The sequence below is a fragment of the Ruditapes philippinarum genome, unplaced genomic scaffold, assembly GCF_026571515.1.
Source record: "Ruditapes philippinarum isolate M1 unplaced genomic scaffold, ASM2657151v2 ctg836_1_1_1_1, whole genome shotgun sequence".
Classification (NCBI taxonomy): Eukaryota; Metazoa; Mollusca; class Bivalvia; order Venerida; family Veneridae; genus Ruditapes; species Ruditapes philippinarum.
In genome coordinates, this window is record NW_026858646.1 from 174,467 (window position 1) to 190,180 (window position 15,714).

Consider the following 15,714-nt stretch of genomic DNA (forward strand, 5'->3'; position numbering starts at 1 on the left):
CAAAACATAAAATTAAACTATATACTCATGACACCGTGTTAAATTTCAGTGTTTATTTTCAAATACCGTTTATGGGGGTACATTGTGCTTTTTTGGCAATAAAGAAGTTCTTTATTAACTTAAGATAACCGCAGCTTACAAAACATCTACCTAAAATGATAAAGCTTTAAAGTGTTGTCTTTTTGTTGTCTAAATATTTTAAAGTTTAAACGATTATTTAAAAGTTGATACATTTTGTAGGTACAGTAAAGATATATATGTTCTTGTGCGTGTAATAAGTTCCTTTTCAATATCATTTTGACTAAATTTGAATTTTGTTTAATTGCTTAAAGTATTGAGTCTAAAATTATCAAACATATACGGCCCTTGCTTGCAAATGTTGTTTATTGATGGATGGATGGACCGCCCGGATGGACGAACGGACGGACGGATGAATGAACGGACGGACGAAATTGCTCTTCAAAAATGTATATTTCATCATGGTTTTGTAATTACATTTACATGTATATAATTATGTACATGTAGTAGATATATATTATACAGACCCAAGTTTTTGACAAGCAGAATTGATTTGTTTGTTTTTACAAGGTAACTGAAACTCCTAAATCGTATACAGAATAAAATTGAGAGTCTTTATAGCATTTTTGCCTATAATTAGTCTATCCAACTGATAAGGATAACGTATCTATCGATTGATTGATAATGAATAATGGCCGACAAAATGAATGAATGAAACGAGCATGATAAGAAGATAACATTTTTCTTGTGAAGTTTCTTTCTTCTTTTTTTTTGCAGACAGACCCAACTTTATGTATGAACGTATTGAACGCTAATTCAAAGGTTATACAGTGCAACTTCACAGAACAGCCATCTGTACAGCATCTACCTCTTTACAACGATCGTTTCAAATTCTGGCCGAGTGGTCAAGGTCGTTGACTTCAAACCACTTCCATTTGCCCCTCATAGCTCTAGGTTCGAAGCCCGACAGGTCCTTTGGATTATTTCATTTTCATGTGAGGAAGGTTTCCAACTAGCTTACACAATGTCCGTGGTTCTACTCATGTACCCTCATGTATAGGTTAAACCCTCCAGAGCAACACCTCTAAGTCTTAGTTTAATTTCTATGGAACAATAATTTTTTTTTAAATCTCTTTGATATTTCAGTACTTTCTTTTGATATTGGCCAGAAACTGTTTTACATTTCCATACAAAAAATTATAATATATCAATCAAAATACTGAGACAACTTAAGCAAGGGGAAGAACTCGGTATACCTAAGCTAAAGCTTTCTGATTTTTTTAACAAGAAAGATAACTGTATTGGAAACCTTGACCTTAATAAACCAGAGTGATTTCTCTTTGGATAACGGATTACAGGATCAAAACTGATAAATGCATTTAGTTTAAACATTGTTTATCTAGCTCGATTGTGAATTAAGCCTGTAGCTTATTTTGCCACACTCGCGTCCGTCCCTTGAACTACCCTGTACTGCGTCAAATGAGGGAACATCGTGACCACAATGGGGCTCAAACCCAAAATCGTTTGGTTGAGAGAGGCAGGCTCCGTACCAACAAGGACACCGCTTTCCTTTCAAACCCCGTTAAAAAGTAATCATTGACCAGACAGTGAAATTAAATGCCGTTTTTTTGGTGACATTGGTGGTTGTTTATGTGTTTAAATTCAGAGATGCTACAGTTGTTTTCTTTTTCGTAGTCGAAAAAAGTCGAATTGCTACCTTACTCGTAGAAATTGTAGTTTGTGTAGCTGTATAAGTTTTTGTAGAAGTAATATAAGTCGTATTCGTGATCTTAGTCGCCGTCGTTATATTTTAGTCGTAAAAGTCTGGTCGAGGTTGTGGCCGTAGTCATCGACGGAGACATAAAATACGAATATGTCGCCGTAGTATTTGCTGTTCACGTACAAAGTCGTAGTTGAGGGAGTCGTCGTAGCTGTACTTAAAGTCATGTAAGTCGTAGAGGTCGTATTTGGGGTCGAAGTCGTCGATATCGTCATGATCGTTGTCGCTAATGCCATTGTTATGGTAGAAGTTATGATGGTCGTTGTCGAAGTCGTCGGCGTAGTCGTAACAGTCGTTGTCGTAGTCGTTGCTATCCTTAATGTCATTTAAGTCTTAGAAGACGTTTTTGTGACACATTCGTCGTCATGGTCGAAGCCGATTTCGTAGTCGTAAAAAAGTCGTAGTATTGGTCATGACCATAGTCATAATCGTGGTAATCGGCGTTGACGTAGTTATCGTAGTCGTCGTGGTCGTAGTCCGGACGAACACCATGATGATCATCGCCATCTTGGTAATCATACGGCAATGAGCTAAATATGGCTAAATGCAGCATCTGAGCGTATACAGCTAACGGTAGGCTGTATTCCTGGTAGGCTGTATACGGTGTTACAGTCAACGTGTACAGCTCAGACGTAAGCTATACACGTCGTAAGCTGTATACGTTACAACCGGAGGGGGGGGGGGGGCTCGAACCGGATGTTTTGTGGGCGTATCCATTTTAAACATTTCACAAACTTGTATTATTGTTAAGATCTTTACATGTATTGCAATTACACCTCGTAATAGCGAGCTCGACGAGCTGGCCCGAAGGGCCTGCTCGCAAAGCGAGCTTTACGGTAACGCGAGTACCTGCTAAGTGATGGTTTTGAAAACTTTCGTCCGAAGTACCGAATTGGACACATCGCAACTTTTCGAATATAAAGATAACCATAAAAACTGAGGAATTCTGACTGAAAACGGATGTGTAGACTGGTCATCCGCGCACGTCTATGGGCAAACTCCTCACAGTGATTACCTCCCTTGGCAGAATTGTAATCACTGCCTTCAAAGACGTCACATGATGATGAAAGTCACATGACGTAACGTCGAAATTCAAATGTAAATTCAACCGTTACATAGAAAATCTAACGTCATTTTTCTCTTTCTGTTTTATTTTTAACTTTTAGTGCCTACGTTCGATATAGTTTATCAAAAAATTAACAAAAAGTGTACAAAATAACGAAAAATAAATTCAAAAGCTAAAAAATATAAAATATCAAAATATTGTCTCGGTAGAAAATATTCTCATAATTTTAAAATTATTTCTAAATATTCATATTATTTATTTATTTATCCATAAACATTGTTTAATCAATGAGAAAAAACTTTACTGATAGATAAAAGCAGTAAATAAAACAATTTTTGAAAAAAATATAGTATATCAGAAATTCTGATATATCGGGACCTTGGTGGCAGAGATCTATGCCGAAGAATTAAGGGGAGATCACTGCGTGGAGATTGGTCTATGGGAACCATAATTGGACAGGGAACCAGATGACGGAAGCTGTCGATAAAATATCGAATGAGAGTTTTAAAACGGAAATGTAAAATGAAAATTGAAGGCGTCATTTTGTTTGAAAAATCTGAAAAATAAAAACAATTTTTTGTCGAATTTTGTTGTGAAAACTATCTAGAATGAAAGAAAATGGTCTAACTAAGAAAATGAATCCGAACACCAATATCTTTTATTCAGTCGTTAACGCTGTACAGACGTTTAAAGTATTGTTTACGTGACGTCACAATGTAGCGCCAAACAGCACGTGCTAAACCAACAAATCAAGTACGCTCTTTTAATGTCGCAAACGTTTTAACGTTTTTTTCGTCCAAAGTACCGAATTTGGACACATCGCAACCTTTCGAATTTAAAGATAACGATAAAAACTGAGGAATTCTGACTGAAAACGGATGTGTAGACTGGTCACCCGCGCACGTCTATGGGAACCATAATTGGACAGGGAACCAGAATAACGGAAGCTGTGTATAAAAAATGAAAATCGAAGGCGCCATTTTGTTTGAAATCTGATAAATAAAAACAATTTTTTTGTCGAATTTTGTTGTGAAAACTATCTAGAATGAAAGAAAATGGTCTAACTAAGAAAATAAACGTCTGTACAGCGTTAACGACTGAATTAACGACTGAATAAAAGATATTGGTGTTCGGATTCAAAGTATTGTTTACGTGACGTCACGATGTAGCGCCAAACAGCGCGTGCAAAACAAACAAATCAAGTTCGCTATTTTCATGTCGCAAACGTTTTAAGTTTTACATTTATTTCACTTTAAATAATCTTTATTACGCTTAATAATTATAGAGTGAAATAAAATAAACATAGTTTTATAAACGTTTTCAAAACTCGTTATTCATTTCACGACAGGGGCGGAGCCATATTTAACACAGTACGTGTGACGTCACACGCACTCGTCACTGCATGTGAAATAAAAATGAGCGATTATTTCATACTATTTCACGTAAAAAGTACATCGAGCTCGCTTTGAGGCTTTGCCTTTTTCATATTATTGCTTTAGAAAAAAAACAGGAATGAACTAATTATGTCAGTAATGTTTCGGTAGATACTACCTGTTCTTTCTGAACATTTTTTTATTTAAACTCGGACTACATGCTATTGCTTTAGATTTCTACATTACATATATGACAAACGATCGCTAGAAATGTTTAACATATGATTTACCACAAGATTAACAAAAGATTCATATCAATTTTTATTTTTTATAAAACCGTTTAAAATTGTACAATAAAAGTAAAGAAAATACAAAACATCTATAATATTAATTATGCATATTTCGGGCATTGCATGGCTAAAGAATAATATACAAATAATAAACAAAGCTTAATATACAAACTTAAAGAATGAACACAATTAAGTTACGTAGTAAGTTCAAATCATCTTTATTTAGATGTCAGAATAACTGCAGAGTCACAGCCGAGAGTTATTGTGTCTTTATTTATAACTGAATCCGCCTCATCCGTGACGTCACCGGAAGTACCTACGATATCCCATTGCTGATCTGACGACTCTTCCAACTTCCGTTCACTTAATTCTTTCTCGTCTGCGCAGCTTTGATCAGATTTTACGTCAGAATTCAAATTGATAGCTTCACTTCCGCTGATATTTACATTGTTTTTGCAGTTTTCTTCTTGGTTATTTTTCAAGGCAACACGTGACTTGCAAGTGCCATTTCCACTTTCAAAAGAGTTTCCTTTAGTGGATATATTTTCGGATGGCATATAAGTCCGTCTAAACACTTTTGAAATTAATATAAAAGCTATCCCCGTAGTCAAATACATTGACCCGATCAGTGTCATAGGGTCATGCGGCAAGACAGTGACGTCATCTAAAAGCATAGACACTCCCAGGAAGCAGATGCCTTGTCCGATTATTACCAAGGCAACGACAAATAATACGTCACAACACGTGTACCTTTTCGTAGATCGGTCCATTTCTGTTTGTGATTTTGTAGAATTGCCACCTAAGAGTTCGTCAGACTTCATCCGGCTCATCTAAAGTAATTGAATAAAAACAATCATTTTGAGTTAAAAAGAAAAAAAGATTTGAAATTGAGCGTTTAAGCCGCACGCATGATGTCGCATCTACAAGGAGCCCTTGTCCACCTACCGACCCCCCCCCCCTCCCAATCACCCCTTCCCAGAAAATAAACAAACAAACAAAAAACGGGTATATAATTGTTACATAAGCTCATTCCATAAATACCAAAATAAGCTTTCTAGTTTTGTAAATAATGTGACAGAGTTTGCTTTTTTATCGGGATACAATTTAATTAAACTCCAAATCTATTACTGCATATTTTACCAGGGGCTATTTAAAAATATTCACCGATCTCAACTAAACTTTGACAAGAAGAAGAACTCTGGCATAACAAATCAAATGCACTATGTAAGAGTAGTTTCCCTTAGATAAGATATTTTTTAAGAAAAATTAATCATAATTGGTTTATAAAATAAATAATTCATATCAAAACAAAATTCATTTGTTAAACCAAAGGTATACTTACATTAAATTTCTATAGCTTTGAAATTAAGCAAGTCCAGCTTCTAGTTTTTACATTCAAAGTACTATCAAATCCTTGCTTTATAATTATACAAATAGCGTTATTTTTATCATAAAATGGACAAATGCACAATATTTAAACGATGATTTTGAAGACGAAGTATATAGGCAAACGAACAACGAAGTAAGCTTATTTATGCATCTTTGATTTACACGTGGACGTCTCTCCATACAGTACGTAATAAAGAAACGTGGCCTTTCGGCGGTTTTAATTAGACTGTATGTCATTTCTAAATATAGAAACTTGAATTATTACAATTTATCTTAAATATTTGATGCTATATTTGATAGAAAACATTTAAATGTATTTTATTTAAAAAATGGAATTTTAGAAACTTCCGGTTGTTTCATATGATAACGGTAATTAGATGTAAGTTGTAGTAAAAGCGTTTAACGGTAGACAAAAAGCGTATTACGGTAGACAACTCGGACTGAGATAAAACAGGCCATTTACACTGAATTGTTTCCCTTTGATTTACGAATAAAGTGCCTCCTCGTCACATACGTTCATATTAATATGTTCCGTCTGGGACAAAAGGTATTTTTTATCTCAGGTTCCATGTAAGAAAAAGAAAAAATTAAAAAATATATCTAAAAGACAATTTTAAGATTATTTTCAGTATGCAAAGTACATTAAACAGGTGTCTTTTAACAATTACAAAAAAAATATAAAAAAATAGAGGTCAAACGTAAAGTGTTTGATGTTTAAACGTCTTCAAACGGTTGCACTTTAAATCCAAAATATTTGACAGAAAACCACTTACATACCCCTCTGTGGGAAAATAAGCATTTGAAATATTTTTTCACATTATAATTTACTTTACTTTTCAGCAATCTGATTCGAAATTGATAGATCATGTGTAATTTTTCACTGACTTTTATCAGTAGTTAAACAATACGAGAGAGTTTGATACGCATTTCGTGACTTATCGCCGATTTTGGGTATTTCGTTACTTGCGGGTAGAATGTAAACTTTGACATCATTACAGATACGTTTGGTAATTTCTGGAATTCAGTGTCATTGGTCAAACCTATAAGAGGGCTTTTTGACACTTATGAAATTCATGCTAAAATTAATAAAAATCTGTCAGGACTTTTGTGATAAAATGCCTGTCAGTAAAGCGTTGACTTGTTTCAATTTATCAAACTTAGGTCTTTTATGTGATGTGTTTGTTAGGTACAGAACAGACAAGTTTATGCATAGTTTGACAAGACAGTTGCAGGAATTGTGTTTGAAGGTGTATTTTAAGATTGTCGCACCTGCAATAGAAACTTTGCGTAACCTTTGGCTCCACCTTGGTTGTTGATAAGGGTACGAAAGAATTATTATCACGTGGACTCAAAGGAATATTCTCAGCGAGTTTCTAACAATACCTATTTTTTACAAATATTATTATAATACAAATACAGGTGTATCGCCCAAATGTGCACTTTTATTACACGGCGTGGATTGTTCACGTAATTTATCATACAATACTTATAAAATACCTATTCTATTCATAACACGCATTAAAGGCCCATTATGCCACAGAAAGTTTTTTTTTATTTCCATTTCTCCAAAACTTTTTAATTTTGATGTACATGTACTTTTATATTATCAAAACAGTTACTCATTAGCCAATAACATAAACTATCTTTTTCATCTATTGCTTTTTGACTAAAAGTACACTTACAGTCCATAAGTACCTCAAGTGTATGGAAGACAAAATACTGCTTTGTTTACAATTTGCAACCTTTATGACAAATACTTTCACATGTATCGCTACATTCTTCATGTAATAAGCATCGAAGAAGAAGAAGAAGAACTCTGTCATATCAAATCGTAGCACTTTGTAAAAGTTAAAACCATTATATAAACACTATTATATTCATGTTTTCCCTTTCTTAATAAGTAAAATTATATTTATTTCTGAAGCATTATGTGCCTTTAAATATATACAATATATCACTCTCAAGGTTATCGGTGTTTTCTGAATTTATAGCATCAAACATAAAGAAGAACTTAGAGGCATCCTCATTTTATTTGTACAATGTATACTTATATTAAAGTGTAGAATGTAATACTGTATTGTATGTCTGCTGCTTGCAATAAATATTTTTTGAATTTCAAAATAGAATACTTCAAAATTGCTTGAATGAAATATGTGGTAGTAAATTTCCTTAAAAGCGAATGGCACGTGCATGAAATCTCGTGCATTAAATCACTTCTAAGCGGGTAAACCTGAATTTAAATAGCAGATCCGGAAAATTATTCTGTTTACGTACAATATTCACGTGTGAGACATTCTATGTATTGTTACAAGTCTTTCGAGAATCGACAATAAGATTATGGAACCAATATAATTTTACTGTATAGATAAATTTTATAAAAAAAATGTTTCATACTATGTAGCTTTATACCATTAAAGTCATCCCGGAAACATTAAAGGCACATTATGCCTCAGAAACGAATGCATTTTCGCTTCTTTAGAAAAGACAAACTTAAATTTTACACTCTTTAAATATTGATTTTAGAGTTAAGTTAAAACATATTTTATAGCATCAAATACATGTCAAATATTAGACTAAAAATGATGAGTATATAACAAGAAGCAAATGAGTTGTGCAACAGGTTCTAGCAACATAAGATTAAGCCCTTCTAAATATTGGTTATAGAGCATATTAGATGCTTATTATCTGAAGAAAGTAGCGCTAAATGTGAAATTCTTTGTCACGATAGTAGCAAAATGTAAACAAATAAATATTTTGAACTTCCATACAAAAAGCTAAATCGCTATAACTGTACTAATTGCTTAAAATCAACGGAATATAAAGATGGTGTACTTAATTGGCCAATGTGCAACTTTTTGGAAATAATAAAGGTACACTACAAAATAATGTAAATGAAATTGATAAATATTTCTATCCGTTGATATTATCATACAATAACAAATTGTATGAAATTTAAAATTCAATAAAATGGCTGGACAAAAGTTGATAAAAAGCGTGGGTCTATTATAAACAAAGTATGCGCATCTATCATATAAATTATCAACACCAATGATATCACTATGCGTGAATTTCGCAGTTTCTGCGTATACATGACAAAACTGCAAATGAAAATAAAGGAACGTCGCGCCTTTTTATAATTTGCGGGTTCGCCGATTTAAATACAAAGTGTATTACACCTTATTGTCACGATACTGTTGAATATCAACAACAATTTCTCGAAGATTTGCAGCGTAGCTGTTACCGCGTTTGATCCTGCCGATGTGCTGATTAATTCAAATTAATACCTATTGAGAACAATCTATTTTCGATAACATATATACGTAAATTATCAAAAATCAACAACAACCGAAAATAGGGTACAAGCTAATGACCGCCTCCTTTAAATTGAAGTTTAGCTGGAAATAGGTGATAATAAATAATAAATAAATGTGTGTATACTATATATATATATATTTATTTTGAAGAATTCCGCGATTTTTTTTTCCGACGTGAGAATATACAATGTATGTATTTGCACCGACAAAGGGACGATCTGAAAGCAATTGGAATCCGATACAGGGCTGGGGATTAAATTTGTTGTTTTTGAAACAAGAAAATAAAAAACAATAAAATCTGTAAAAGAGGAAACATATAAAATAATTATCAAAATTGCTTTATATTTTTTTATCCAGTTTCCTGGGTCCGTGTATCATTTAAAAGGTACACTGTAAAGCGATTTTAAAAAAAATCAAATAAGAGAACCTCTGTAACCACTTTTAAAAATTGCGCACAAAATGCAGCGCCAAATAATTATCCCGTAATTATTTCAACACGCAGTACATGTTGACATTAAGTAGACTATTTACCTATTATATCCTACCTTAAACCCTTTTATTTCCCTGTCTCCATCCCCAGGGGGTATTATTACCCCCTCCCTAATTTATACAATTGTATCCACGCCCAGTAGATTGTATTACCCACCACGCTGAATTAAATGTTTCAATTAGGTTTACAAGTTAGTTGCTTTTAAAATATTGACTTCTTTGTATACTAAAGTCCTTTATGTATGGTTACTTCTATAGCTTTTCACCTTTTGATAATGTAACTCGCCGAAAATCGCACATTAAATGAGAATTTTATTGTTAAATGTTTATTTTCAGTTTCTATTACCCCACCTTTCAATTTCAGACGCGATTTTTCGCAACAATAGCGACAATTTATTACCGTTGTTACTGTAGCTTTAACCTTAATGTTGTTCTTAAAACGGAAGATGTAAAAATCAGAGAACCGTAATGTGTTCGTCCATGAGTGATCTAGTATGTCTGTTGATTGTTAGTTTTTTCCCACGACGTTGATCGTTGTTGTTGTTCTTTTTCCTCGTAGAACAGATTTTTAATAATCTAAAGCTTAAAGCCTTCCTTACGTCCGGAAAAGATTTGTCCGAATACTGATTTATTTAGAAACGTACTAATATCTTTTTTCCGAGGACCATAATGCTAAGTAACAAATGGAACATAACTATTAGGTCTAGTTACAACATATATATATTCTTTTTTGTAAGTTCGGTCTTTTAGCCTTTTAGTCTTTTAGTCCTTCGCTTTTCTGTAAAGACACATTCATCCATTTTATATGTTATTACGGTAAAATATATAGAAGATAACAGCTTCCCAACTTTTAAGAAGTAAACCGTCCTTCCGTGTTTAACAATTTGTTCGACATTTTTTTTATTTACCAATTACGTCTGTGACATCAAATGAAAAAATAATTTAATTTTCTATGCGTGCTATCTATATATCCGTAGAATTAAACTAACTCAAGGATAGGAAATACGGAATAATTTTCAGTTTATTTTCGTCTTTCATTCTGTTTATAACAGACTAAAGCAACATGAGAAAATGCACTTTCATTCAATCATTTCATTTCATTTCATTTCATTTCATTCTTTCATTTCATTCTTTCATTTCATTTCATTTCATTTCATTTCATTTCATTTCATTTCATTTCATTCATTCATTCATTCATTCATTCATTCATTCATTCATTCATTCTTTCTTTCTTTCTTTCTTTCTTTCTTTCTTTCTTTCTTTCTTTCCTTCCTTCCTTCCTTCCTTCCTTCCTTCCTTCTTTCTTTCTTTCTTTCTTTCTTTCTTTCTTTCTTTCTTTCTTTCTTTCCTTCCTTCATTCATTCCTTCATTCCTTCCTTCATTCATTATTTCCTTCTTTCTTTCTTTCTTTCTTTCTTTCTTTCTTTCTTTCTTTCTTTCTTTCTTTCTTTCTTTCTTCTTTCTTTCTTTCTTTCTTTCTTTCTTTCTTCTTTCCTTCCTTATTTAGAAATTATTACGCTTTATAAAGCCACTACATTTATTATATTTGTTTTGCCCGTATGTTTTTTCCTCCCTTTTTTACAGAAAGTCATCATTATTATATGTAGATACGGTTTATTGTGGATTGTGGGAGGTTCTAACACTTCAACACAATAATTCTTTTTTTAATATTCCTTTTTCATTTTGATATCCATGAACCTTCCGGGTCATATAGCTTCACAATTCTTTAAATAGATGACTGATATATCATCGATCATGATGATGATGATCACATAGGAAGTTATCCATCAATTTATAATTTATTGATGAAAGTGATTCCGTTTTTAATTTATTTATGAATTTTCAACATGATTGAATAATCCTTGGAGAGGAGTAGAAAATGGAGTATAGTTAAAATTTAATGATGTGTAAAACTTATCAATTATCATTAATATGGACAAAGAAAAAATGATGGTGAAAAAGGGGAACGCAGGTGGATGGGCGATGGTGGGTGGGGGGTTGGGGGGTGATTGTCAGTGGTACGTTTTTTGACTCTAGGGAGATGAGGGTTCTTGGAAAAGGCGATATATGTGTCTGTTCCATATAAACATAAGTTTTGTTGTATGTTGTTTTTTTTGTTTTCTGTTGTTTTTTTTTTCATTTTATTTAAAAAATACAACAACAAGAGATTTTGCTTAGTGATTATTACTTTATGGTTTATATTCTTGCACTGTCTTAGCAGCTTAATTACCAAACATTCTCAATTTAGTTGCTAAATCATGCAATACACAGATATTATTGTTCTTCTTATCAAACTCTGCTTTTATATCCACAAAACAAACAAAATCACATTTACCGTTATATAAAATTGTCATGTATTTAACCCCTAGTATATTTTTGATAAAATCAGGGTCTTTCAGATAGATATATTTAAAAAAAAACCTTGTAAAAATGTTTTGTAATAAAATTGACAGTTTATCTACCGTGTACAATAATATGTTTCATATTTACGACCATGTACATTATTTTAATGTATGTCTATAATTTTGTTTATAAATTTCCACACGTGTTATTGCAGAATCTAATATTTTGTCTTCCAAATAAAACGTATGTTCTGTTCTGTTAATAAATTTTATGTATACGACAATAAAATATATTATGTGTTTGCCTTTTCTTGTTATTGTAGCCGTTTATATGCCATTTTTCTACGTTTTTTTCTACAAGCATGAAATAATCTATTTCAATGCATTATATGACTGAAAAATTCTTTCCAAATATTAAGATATTTTCAGAATATCTAAAAATATTTAAAAGTGTTAGGAATATATTTTCAATTTTTCATAAAATCTACAAGAACTTCAATTAAGTCTTTGTAATATGTGTAATATCAACGAATATGTAATTAAAAGTTGCAATTCTTAACAATTGAATTAAAATATGAACATATTTTAATAACATAACATGGTGGCAATATGCTGCAAACCAGTAGCGGATATGACGTAATATTACGTAATCTGACAGCTACTTGTTACCACGCTGTATGTCTTTAACGGACCATCTTTTATGACATGTGCTATGTACATCCAAACCTCTTCAATATACACTGACTAATATACCAAAACACATAAGTGTCACTTCAGATATTTGCTACTGCTGCAAATTCACAACTGACCACTTCGCATATCCTAAAAATCTTGGATTAATTAACAACGCATGGTTGACACATCATTTGTAACGAGGGTCATTTACGACAACAAATAACATATTTTGATTTTGTGCTTTATTTTGTATAAGAACACTACATATGTATCATATTTATTATAATAATATATAATTTTATGCCGAATAAATTGCAACCTTTATTACACCGGCATATTTACACAATAACTAAAAGGAAAATTGGTAAAACAAATATAAAGAAATTAAAAAGGTTTTAGTTTGACTAAGTCATATTTTAGTTGAACGTTTCAGTACTTTATAAAAAACAACAAGTTCGAATATATTTTGCGTACTGATTATTATAAATCAAATTTCTTCTCTTTTTACGAGAGATCTTTTTCACCCAAAGACAATTCAAGGCACAGGTCTTAAGTGAAAAATATAGTATATCAAATAATTAGGGAAAATGTCGGTTCAAATAAGTTCATCACTTAGGACGATAAATACTATTTGAGGGCATGACTGGTAACATGGCAGCAACACCTTATTTTTTTTTCTCCATGATATAGTGGCATATATTGGTCTCATCGGCCTTCCGTGCAGCATGATAGTTCCGTCATAAAAATCGACTTGCATACACATATTTAGTATCTTTCAGTGGATTACTGAAATCAAAATTTAGGTAAATAATAACATTTAAGGCTATGAACTGTGACATGCCCGGGGTCCGCACTCTCAGTGCCTGAAAGGGCGGATGGACCCTCATTAAGCATAGACAGAAACAACAACAACTGCTGGTTCAGTTTTATGTTTAAAACGATTCTAACTAGATTGTTAAATTTTGTATTTTCATATGAGCCAGTTAGTGTTGAGATTTGCTAATTATTTGTTTCATTCTATTAAATAATGGGTTTATATTAACGTTGTTATTTGTAATAAGTTTTTACCATATGATGTTGAAAATAAAATAACTGAAAAGCATATGATCTCATTTTTGAGGAAGAAAGTTCGTTTCAAATTTACATCAAGGCTTCATCATTTCCCAGTTATTTATTATCATCATTAGCTATAATCAAAATTATAAATAGTGATAGTGTTTCAATACAAAACAACATCATCATTTCGCCCTAAATTTCAGGAATTAATATTTGTCAGTCGACATTAAGTAAGCAATAATATTTGGGAAAAAAGTAATAAATATCGAACATTTCCAGAAAAAAAGGGAAATTGTCATTTTCATAGTTCGCGTGTCTCGGAAGGGCAGATCTCAAGTACATGTATATGTAAATAAATAAATATTTACTTTGACAGCATGATACAAGACTATACCGTGTCATTTTTAAGATGCTGCTGTATTTATATAACGGTTTAATGTGTAAGTATGAAACATGTTTCTACCATACGAAGTGAGAAATATTTCCAGATGTTTTAACAATTTTATTCCGGACTGGAATGAAATACATAAAAAGTCATCTAGGCGGTCTGACGTTTTTCAGTTGAACCGTGTAAATATTAGAAATATTAGAGCTTTGATTTGCAGAAATGTTCTTTAACCCTTTAGCTTAATCATGAAAGTTAGTGATTTAGATAATTCAAATGTATAGTTAAATGAGTTGTCCAATAATTTTAGATAATATGAAAATTTATATTTTCAACGAACAATAATAATCTTCAAATAATGATACCTTTAAGTAGTATTTCTTGATAACATAAGAGGTAAGGAATGCGTATGTGCCATTCGAAATTCCAAAATTTTCGAGATATTGTAATTTTTAGGGACTGGGTAAAGGAAAGGTGTAGGGGTGGGGATGCAGCTGAATCCGTGTCACAGATAAAGATATCATGTTTATATCAATCATATATTGTATAATTATATATGTACAACTCCTGATGAATTTATTGATTCCCATTCTATATAAAACTGCAAAATTGATTAAATACATATTTCCAAAGTATTGTTCTTTTATTTTTCTGTATATTTTTTCTGTATATTTACAAAAATATTAATACATATAATAAGAAATAATATATTCAAAGATTTCATCTATCCTCTTCATAAAAATTAATATGTACATTAATGAAAATTAAATATATCTTATATTGTGAACATTGTCATAAAATGAAAAGTTATAACTGCGTTGTTTATTATATTTATACAAAAATTTTGTATATTTTTATTCTGTCTTGAAACTTTCTAACTGACAGCTATTTATCTACAGGAGAATATTACTTTTAAATAGATATTTAAAAATTAAATCCCATTTTAAAATCATAATCAAATTAACAAAACTTGACTTATGATAAAAAATAAATAATTTTATAAACTTTTCCTGTGTCATTCTATTACAATATTTAATTTTTAAATGTGAAAAATTACCTTAAATTATCTTTAAAATATCAAAATCCAGATTAATATTGGAGCAACAAAACTTAATAAAATTTAATCAGAACAGCGTGAATATGAATAGATTATCTTTATTATCGTGAATAATTGCCGTATTGTTTTAATGTTTACGCTACTGAAATGGCAGGGGCTAGAATATATCTGCTCAACAGAGTTTATGAGAAGATTTCCCAATATTTTCCTTCATTTGATAAAATCATACAACAAATCAGTGATTTAGGCCTCCCCGCCTAGTCAGACGAATTTTCTATTCAATCGGCGCACGAATACACCTATTCTAAAAGGTTTACGCCTACCAATGATCACGCAGCGAATCACGCGCACCCCGTAGTGTTTGTTTATTGATAATCTGTCAATCAAATCGCCGCGAGCCAATCCGCGCGCAGTAGGGGCACGTCGCGAGATTATGCGAGAGCATTAAGGTCCGACAACCTACTGTGAAAATTAACTGTC